General features: G+C 37.1%; 1 protein-coding gene across 1 annotated transcript in view; it reads left to right on the forward strand.

Moving 5' to 3' along the window:
• The window catches only part of LOC113832815 (metabotropic glutamate receptor 8), a 768,119-nt gene that overhangs the window by 368,200 nt on the left and 389,618 nt on the right, over positions 1–10,301 (forward strand). The gene's annotated exons all lie outside the window — the stretch shown is intronic.

The raw sequence follows: 10,301 nt of genomic DNA on the forward strand, positions 1-10,301 counted from the left end.
GGAGTGTCATTTGTCTGAGCCACTTTGATGAAACAGAGTCCTCTTTTGTGCATTTGTACCTGTGAGAGGGAGCCGCAGCGCAGCAGACCCCAAGTCCCAGAAAACAAATAATTCATATTGATTTAGGAGGCTCACCTACCCCCTATATTTCTTGAGTGTTAGTTTACATTTCAATACATGGCTGACATCCTGGAATTATGACTTGTTTCCCATAGGGGTTTCATTAATTGGTGTGAAAGGTTTAATTTAGTAGACTCCAAGGAAGTCTTTGGCTTTTTCTCCCATGCCTAGTGACATAATGAGTTCCTACTGTTGATTTCTGCATGCAATTGGTCTGCATCCTCCCCAAGACTGACACAAAATTCAGCTTTAGTGTGCTGTGTAAGCTGGATGACTCCCACACTTGCCCTAAGGGCCAAGGGTTTGATTAAATGTTTAAATGACCTTTTTAGGAGATATGATAATGATAATGAGCAAACAGTTTATTCTCATTCTTAATAACTGCAGTGTGTATTTGGGATATGTGTCTACAGAGTTGGAAAGACTGTGGATAAGAGAATCATTAGTGATGCGAGGGTGAGGAAGAATGATGAGTTTTTATTTAATTTTTTGAAATGATAAATACATCATTTTCTCCACTATTAGAAGATACACCCATAAAGTCTCACTAATATGACTCTGTAAGCATGAGCTGAACAAGGAAAAAAATTAGTTTTAATATAAACAAACAGAGAATATGGCCTCCCAAAGACGAGGCAAACTCAACACAGATCCTTATCAACTTACTACCTCTCATATATGGATACACATAGTACATACAGGTGTGTTGCTAGAAACTTTCTAGCCACATGTGGCTGCCAGTGTTTCTCAAGAACAAGACCCGGTGGCTAGGGTGCTTTTCCATTTGACCACACTCTGGGCAATTCAGCAGCAATTTCAGTATGACAATTATAACTAAAGAGCAGATTTCCTTAAAGGGAATTTCCAGGAAAATCATGACTTCATTTGTAAACTATACACAATCTCATTATCCAGTCTATGAGTCTTAGAAGCTGATGACAGGTTTGACTTCCCAGGCCTTACATAGTTCTTCCCAGTTGTGTTTTTCTAACTCCAGTTCTTGCATTTGCAGTGTTTCTTGACTTATTTGAGGGTGTATCTACCCTCTTCTCAGATTCTATCTTGATAGCTTCTGTCTTAGGGTTTCTGTTACTGTAATGAGACACAATGGCCCAAAAACAAATTGGTGAGGAAAAGGTTAGTTTGGTTTACATTTCCACATTGTAGTCCATCATTGAAAGATGCCATAACAGGAACTCAAACAGGACAAAAACATCGAGGCCAAAGCTGATACAGAGGCCAGTAAGAGGGGACTACTTACTGGCTTCTCCTCATGGCTTACTCAGCCTGGTTTTTTATAGAAGCCAGGATCACCAGCCCAGGGATGGCATCACCCACAATGGAATGGGCCCTTGCCTATCAACCACTAATTAAGAAAATTCCTTACAGGTTTGCCTATGGCCCGATCATGTGGAGGCATTGTCTTAATTGAGATTCTCTTCTCTTATATGATTTTGGCCTGTGTCAAGTTGATACAAAACTATCTAGCATGGTCTCTTTACTGAAATACCTGCAGGTACCATGCTTTATTCTACCTAGATCTTATCATCCATTCCTCTTGTGTGAGTCTTCTTTGTATAGATATATTTCTAGAATATTATGTTTTTGCCTTTTGTCCCTTTACTTTGCTCTAGTGCATTGATTCATTGTCAATCACAATAAATACTAGAGAAAAATCTAGGTTTTAACTTTACACTTTACACAGTTTACTGTAAGAAAGTGGAAACATTGAAACCATGGTACTTAGTCGTAGAGCTGTTATTCAATAGCATCTAACCATATATATTTATGATAATGGAATTTTGATTGTATGAGATGAATTAGCTATCATTTTCCTAGAAAATATGTTTATTGACTTTCATTTTTGTTTCAGCATGTAATTAATTTGTAGGCTTTAATGAATTCGTTCAGCTTACTCAGAAATTAATGAAGCCGTTTTATCCAATGGATTTTGTCATTAGCTCCTTTCCTTTTCTCTTGTCTTCTTGGCATCATTGTTGACAACATAAAAGTCCTTATGAATCCCCTACTGAGCCTTTGTAAGTACTTGGGTGGTAACTTAACATTCACAGCTCTAGACTGTACTGGATCTTTTACGAAATAATTTTAAAATTTCACTACAAAGTTCATGGAAGTCAACAGTTTCCTCTTTAAATCACATTATCCAAGTACAGCAAGATATATAATATATATCCAGAATTTTCCTAACTCTTTTTTATTCATGTGTAGGTTTATGTACTTGAGTGGTCTGTCTCAAGGTATGCGAATGGGTATAACACTAAGCATATGTAATTGTGGGAAACTTAGACAATTTTGCAGTGCATTTTTAGGATGAAGAGTAATCCTATCATCAAGCCCTCTGTGTTGTAACACCTGCTTTGGCATCATAATAAAATATCATTTGCAAGAAGACCACTTGAGTCAAATAAGACATTATTGTACCTGCCCAGGGTTATAAGGGTTTCCTGTAGCTACAAAGACTGGGAGGAATGTTTTAGTACTATAAACACCTCAGGCTGCCAGTAAGGAATTTAGTAGAAATTATGCTAGGCCAAGAGCTTGGACAAAGGTGCTTCCCCTGCCTTGTGAGGGCCATATGTCTCTAAGGAGTGAGCAGGCTTGCCTTTGGATTCAGATAAGAGCCTTTATTGGAAACTCAAATTGTATTTCCTCATCTTATATTAGTAAAGTTACAGGTAAAGATAGAAGATACCTAGAATTTTCTTCTCTTCCATGCTCTGAAATTCTGAAAGCACTTGTAATTTAGTAAATTTATTCAAAAATTAAAATTTAATCCATATTTGTTGCATGAGAATATTTAAACTTAATTTCTTGATTAAAGTTATTTTAGGCTCACTATGTGTCTTCTGGTTTAACTGTGCTGTGGTTTCCTACTATAAGAAACTATAGATTTCCTTGCTGCCATGGAAGATGAGGATTCTTTTTCCATTTTCTAAGTTGAGGGATGACTTTCTCAAAGGGGGTTGGGTTTGATTAGAGAACTCTCTCAACTGTTCAAAGGATACAGATTATGGAGAAAAGAAGGCTGGACTAAGGGATAATCTGGGATCTATTTTGTACCCCCTTTTTGACCAGTTCAAAGAAGAACCAGATTTGGATGTATTTTTGTATATAGTCAATGGGTGTCCAAAAAAAAAAGGATTATGTGGTACTAAAAATAGCATGTTCTTAGAAATAGGTCTTTTACTTGTTTGCTGGTGAGCAGGACTCCAGAAATAGATCAAATCTCCAGCCCATGATTTCACTAGTAAGCCTGGGTTTTTTTGCCATATACCTGTTGGGCACTGTTCTCATGGTTAGCTTATATTATGGTTGTACATGGATTTGTTAGATTATTTGACTGCTTATCACCTATGAAATGGCAAACTCTGTGAGGAAAAAAAGCATGTATGCTCCCTCATCTTTGTTCACTGTGCCTAACATATAAGATGCACTAAATAATATTTGTTGAATGAATACACAAATGGAAAAATACTGTGAGGCAGATGGTGCATCCATTTGATTTATCTACAATAAAAGATGCTTCTCCCAAATAGAGTGTATTCTTATTTCTCATGTCACTCATAGCTGCTCTGTTGACTATGAGGTTGAGGAATTGGGCTGTGATTCGTTGTACACATGAATTCTTCAACAAATAATGGACTTTTGTAAATTAAATATGAGGATGAAAAAGTAAAATGACAAAGCATAAAGTAGAAATACTTAAAGCTAGTGATATATAGTTTGTTAACAGTGTTTTGGGTTGTTTATATTTGGAATAACCATGAAACTTTTACATAAGCATTTTTGTCTTTGACAGTTGTGTATGATCTGATTCTGTCCAATCTCACCCCTTAATTTGCTTTATTGTACCTTCACATAAACAACATTCAGTTTTTAGCCACGGGAATTGTTCTCCTGTCTTCGTCTTTAAGGAAATGTTTTCATGGCTTAGTCATTTCTGATATGTCTTCATTTTGTTGTTGCTTTTAATTTTTAATACCTTACATTGCTAGCCAGTGCTCATGGGCTGCTAATCCTAAATAAATTCTAGATAACTAAAATGAACAATAATAGGTTATTTTAGTAGTGTGTAGAGTTTTAAATAGTAGACAAACTATTATTCACTTGATCTTTTGTTATTTTCTCTAGTCTGATTTTTACTTTTAGTCTAGCTATTTACATTTAAAAATATATCTAACATTTTGGAAAATGTGATTGATTTCTCTATTGATTATCTACCTGTCACCTCTCCATCCATCTATATAATTTGTCATCTTACCCAATTTTTCATATTATACGTGTCAGCATATGAGTATGCAATATAGCAATGATATCATTTCAGCCTTGGCTGTCTTGGTTTAAAGTTTTGGTCTGTCTTTGTGAATTGGCCTCTTTAGTTTTGCCTAACTAGAGTTAGGCAAAATCCTTCCTTAGCTAAATCCTTCCTTAATCTTGTGTTAAAGAGATTTATTTTGTAATTTATCATATTTTTAAATTTTCATTGTGTATATTCATTATACATGGTACTATGTCTCATAAGGACATTTTTTGTTCAAGTACAAATTTTACTTTGAGCATATTCCAGGTATCCTTGACTTCTTTTTACTTCCCTCCTTCCATTATTCCCCGTTTTAATCCTAAGAGTGTCATATCTATGGACATGATCTTATGTATCAGTACAAATTCTAGAGAATACAGATTAGAGAAAACGAATTGCCCTAATTTTCTAAACATGCTTATCTCTTGGCCCAGCATGGTGGTACAGTCCTTTAATTACAGCACTGGGGAGGCAGAGACAGGCAGATCTCTATGACTTCAAGGCCACATGGTTTACATAACAAGTTTCAGGCTGGCTAAGACTACATAGTGAAACCTTGTCTCAAAGACGAAACATGCTTATTCCAGTTGCACCTATTTTGCTGCAAACAACATACCTATATGCTTCCTTGTGGATGAGAAATTTCCCTTTGGAATATACATGAGGCTGCTACAATTCAAATGTGTAAATAGAATTCATTTTTTTCAAGAAAATAATTTTTTTTTAAAATCAGAAATGAACTTGTTCCACATGACAATCCCAGCATCCTATCCCTCCCCTCCTCCCCTGCCCCCTACCAGCTCCCCATCCCACTCCCTCTCTGCATGAATCCTTCCATGGGGGATCTTCAAAGTCTGTCATATAATTAGGAGCAGGGCCTAGGCCCTGCCCTGTGTGTCTAGGCTGAGAGAGTGTCCCTCTAGTGGAATGTGTGCCCAAAGGTCCATTCATACACCGGGAACAAACACTGATCCACTACCAAAGGCCCCATAGATTGCCCTGGCCTCCTCACTGACACCCACGTTCAAGGGGTCTGGATCAGTCCCATGCTGTTTTTCCAGCTATCAGTCTGGGGCCCATGAGCTCTCTCTTGTTCAGGTCAGCTGCTTCTGTGCATTTCTCCAGCCTGGTCTTTAACCCTTTGCTCATCACTTCTCCCTCTCTGCAACTGGATTCAGTGTTTAGGTGTCAGTTTCTGCTTCTGCTTCTGCTTCCAACAACTACTGCATGAAGATTCTAGGATGGCATATAAGATAGTCATCAATCTCATTATTGGGGAAAGGCATTTAAGGTAGCCTCTCCACTATTGCTTAGATTGTTATTTAGGGGTCATTCCTGTAGGTCTCTGGACATTTCCCTAGTGCCAGATTTCTCTTTATACCTTGGCTCCCTCTATTATGGTATCTTTTTTCTTGCTCTCAGCTATTCTTCCCCAGACCCAAACTTCCTGCTCCCTCATGTCCTCCTCTCCCCTCTTCTTCTTCACTCCTCTTTCTTCTAACTTCCTCTCCCCTCCCACAATGCTCCCAATCATCTTAGGAGATCTTGTCACTTTTCCCTTCTCTGGGGGACCATGTATGTCTCTCTTAGGGCCCTCATTTCCAAACTTCTCTGGTGGTGTGGATTGTAGGCTGATAATCCTGTGTTTATGTCTAAAATCCATATATAAGTGAGTACAAACATGTGAATTTCAAGATTCCATTTTTTTCCACTAAGTAGTACTCCATTGATTAAAAGTGCAATGTTTTCTATTTTTTTAATCCATTCTTCAGGTGAGGGGCATCTAGATTGCTTACAGGTTCTGGCTATTACAAATAATGCTGCTATGAACATAGTTGAACAGATGTCCTTGTTGTATGAATGTGCTTCTTTTGGGTATATGCCTAAGAGTAGAATTGCTGGATCTTGTGGTAGTCTCATTCCCATTTTCCTGAGGAACCACCATACTAATTTCCAAAGTGGCTGTATGAGATTGCACTCCCATCAGCAGTGGAGTGTTCCCCTTTCTCCACATTCTCTCCAGCATAGATTGCCATTGGTATTATTGATTTTAGCCATTCTGACAGGAGCAAAATGGTATCTCAGAGTTGTTTTGATTTGCATTTCCTTGATGGCTAAGGATGTTGAGCAATTTCTTAAGTGTCTTTCAGCAATTTTAGATTCCTCTATGGAGAATTCTCTATTTAGTTCTGTACCCCACTTTTTAATTGGATTATTTGGTATTTTGCTTCTTGAGTTCTTTGTATATTTTGGAGATCAGCCCTCTGTCAGATGTGGGGTTGGTGAATATATTTTCCCATTATGTGGGTTGCCATTTTGACTTGTTGACTGTGTCCTTTGATTTACAGAAGCTTCTCAGTTTCGGGAGCTCCCATTTATTAATTGTTGATCTCAATGTCTGTGCTACTGGTTATGTTCAGGAAGCAGTCTCCTTTACCAATTCATTTCAGGGCATCTCCCACTTTCTCTTCTAAAAGTTCAGTGTGGCTGAATTTATTTTGAGGTGTTTGATCTATTTGGAATTAAGTTTTGTGCATGGCCATACATATGGATCTACCTGCAATCTTCTACATGTCCTCATCCAGTTACGCCAGCACCATTTGTTGAAGATGCTTTCTTTTTTTCATTGTATAATTTTAGCTTCTTTGTCAAAAATCAAAGGTGTGTGGGTCCATATCAGGGTTTTCAATTTGATTCCATTGGTCAACCTGTCTATTTTTGTGCCAATACCAAGCTCTTTTCAGGAATGCAGCTCTATAATAGAGCTTGAAGTCAGGGATGGTGATGCCTCAAGAAGTTCCTGTATTGTACAAGATTGTTTTGGCTATTGTGGGTCTTTTGTTTTTCAATAAAGTTGAATATTTTTCTTTTAAGGTCTGTGAAGAATTGTGCTGGGATTTTGATGGGGATTGCATTGAATCTGTAGATTGCTTTAGGCAAGATTGCCATTTTTACTATGTTGATCCTACCTAAGAACATGGGAGATCTTTCCATTTTCTGGTAAATTCTTTAATTTGTTTCTTTATAGACTCAAAGTTCTTGTTATACAGTCTTGCACTTGTTTGTTTAGCATTACCCCAAGGCATTTTATGTTTGTGGCAATTGTGAAGGGTGAAGTTTCTCTGATTTCTTTCTCAGTCCATTTATCTTCTGTATATAGTAGGGCTACTGATTTTTTTTAGTGAAGCTTGTATCCTGCCACTTTGCTGAAGGTGTTTATTAGCTGTAGGAGTTCCCTGGTAGAATTTTTTTGGGTCACTTATGTAAACTATCATACATTCTGCAAATAGTGAAAATCTGACTTTTTCTTTTCAAATTTGTAACCACTTGATCTCTTTTTGTTGTCTTATTGCTCTAGTTAGAACTTCAAGTACAATATTGAAGAGATATGGAGAGAGTGGACAGCCTTGTCTTGTTTCTGATTTTAAAAGCATCTAGTTGAGTTTCTCTCCATTTAGTTTGATGTTGTCTGTTGGTTTGGATTATATTACTTTTTTATGTTTAGTTATGTTCCTGTTACCTCTGATCTCTCCAAGGCCTTTATCATGAAGGGGTGTTGGATATTGTCAAAGGCTTTTTCAGCATGTAGTGAAATGATCATGTGATTTTTCTTTTTTAGTTTGTTTATATTGTGGATTACATTGATGGATTTTCATATGTTGAACCATCCCTGCATCCCTGGGATGGAGCCTACTTGATCATGGTTGATGATTTTTCTGATGTGTTTTTGGATTCGATTTGTTAGTATTTTATTGAGTATTTTTGCATCTATTTTCATGAGGGAGACTGCTGTGTAGTTCTCTCTCTTAATTGTGTCTTTGTGTGGCTTGGGTACTAAGGTAATTGAAGCCTCATAAAAAGAGTTTGGCAGTGACCCTTCTGCTTCTATTGTGTGGAATACTTTGAGGAGAATTGATATTAGATGTTCTTTGAATTTCTAGTAGAATTCTGCACTGAAGTCATCTGTCCCTGGGCTTATTTTGCTTGGTAGACTTTTGGTGACTGCCTCTATTTCATTGGGGTTTATAGGTTTTTTTAATGCTTATCTGTTCTTTATTTAATTTTGGTAAGTGATATCTATCCAGAAAATTGTCCATTTCCTTTAAATATTCAAATTTTGTGGAGTACAAGTTTTCAAAGTATGACCTGAAGATTCTCTGGATTTCCTCAGTGTCCTTTGTTACTGTCCCCCTTTTCATTTCTGATTTTGTTAATTTACATGTTCTCTCTCTGCCTTTAGGTAATTTTGGATAAAGGTTTGTCTATCTTGTTGATTTTCTCGAAGAACCAACTCTTCATTGCATTTATTCTTTGTATTATTTTCCTAGTTTCTACTTTATTGATTTCAGCTCTCAATTATAAATGTAATTTTTAATTGGTCTACGTATTAACAACTTGGAATCAGATATAGAAGAAAATGCTGAGAAGTCAGAGAGATGGAGCAAACCACCACCACACCTTACTTTGGTAGCATCTCAACAGACAAGAAAGTGAATTCCTGTTTCTCCCTGCTTATATCCTATTTCTTCTCAGGTACTTTACTTCCTGTCTGTCTGTATAGATGTCTAGACCTCCATGGTTAGCTAGTGCAAGCTTCATTTTCTGACCTTCAGACAGGCTTTATTTGTACAAGCAAGATATTACCACACAACTGAAAGGTAGCCTTATGGGAACATAAAAGTGTATTTTGATACTTTTTGAAATATATATTTGTATAAAATCTTTTATTGTAGACTTGGAATAACTTTCAGATATTATTTACTTTATGTCTGTTTTTCATATACTGGACATGGAATCAGTTAGAATAAGTTGTTCAGGAGCCATGGGAAGGAGCTATGGCTAGACATCCCTCTGCTGCCCTATCTTTCCATGACTTGCATCTGATTTAACCTACTTGTCTTAGTGATTTACGCACACCATCCTTTTTGTCTCTCTGGCATCAAAACAAAGGAAGACTTAATTTGTTTTGTCTTTTACTAATTGCACAGTTCAAGGGATGTTCAACATTCTCTAGCAAATTCCAAATGTTTATCTAGTTTAGAAAAATTGGGCCAAAGCAGACAAAGGAGCCTGTAGATGATTGATCTAAATGTCTAAATTGTTGCTTGCTTGCTTGCCTGTGAAGTTTCTTTTTTCTTGTGTTGTGGTTCTCTGGCTGGAGGCCAATCAGAAATGACCCAGGAGTTCTGACTCAATCTTGTCAGTCTCCCCTTGACCAAGGAGAACATTTAGGCATGAATTGTAGTTTTCATTGTCCTGTGACTGACTCACATTGGAAATAGCTACCTGAGGCCAGCCTTCAGTTCTATTTTGATCTAATTATCTTACAGAAACAGCCTTTAGTGTTTTCTTTGACCTTTGAGGACTGCTCCAGGGCACAGGGAGATTACAAATACTATGGAGCCTGATGGTGTTTCTGTAATGAGGATGCTATTTTATATGCTTAAGGGAAAAGATGCTTTTTCTCTGTGGGATGCCTAAGCAGGACATTTTGATGGCCTCAAATGTGGACTCAACAAACATCAGCAGTGTGTTCTCTTACAGAAATCCTTCTGATACTGAACCCTAGAGGATGAAATTGTCTCTAGTGCAAACCTTGAATGTTCAAAGAACAAATTTGTGTTCAGACGGTGTATACCCATGTAAGCCTGTTGTCATCTCTACTTGCAAATCAGAGGTCACTCTAGTATCTCATTCCAGGCCAATGAGTGCAGTAGAGTTCTCCATCTTTTACGTTCCTTTTCCTAGTTGAATCAAATCATTCTCAGAAACTTGTAGCTCCCTATGGTTCTTGTTTTCTGGCATTTAAGCTGTTTAAATATTAACATATTGGAATATTAGAGACCTCAAAAAATAACAA

This window comes from Cricetulus griseus (assembly GCF_003668045.3).
Source record: "Cricetulus griseus strain 17A/GY chromosome 1 unlocalized genomic scaffold, alternate assembly CriGri-PICRH-1.0 chr1_0, whole genome shotgun sequence".
Classification (NCBI taxonomy): Eukaryota; Metazoa; Chordata; class Mammalia; order Rodentia; family Cricetidae; genus Cricetulus; species Cricetulus griseus.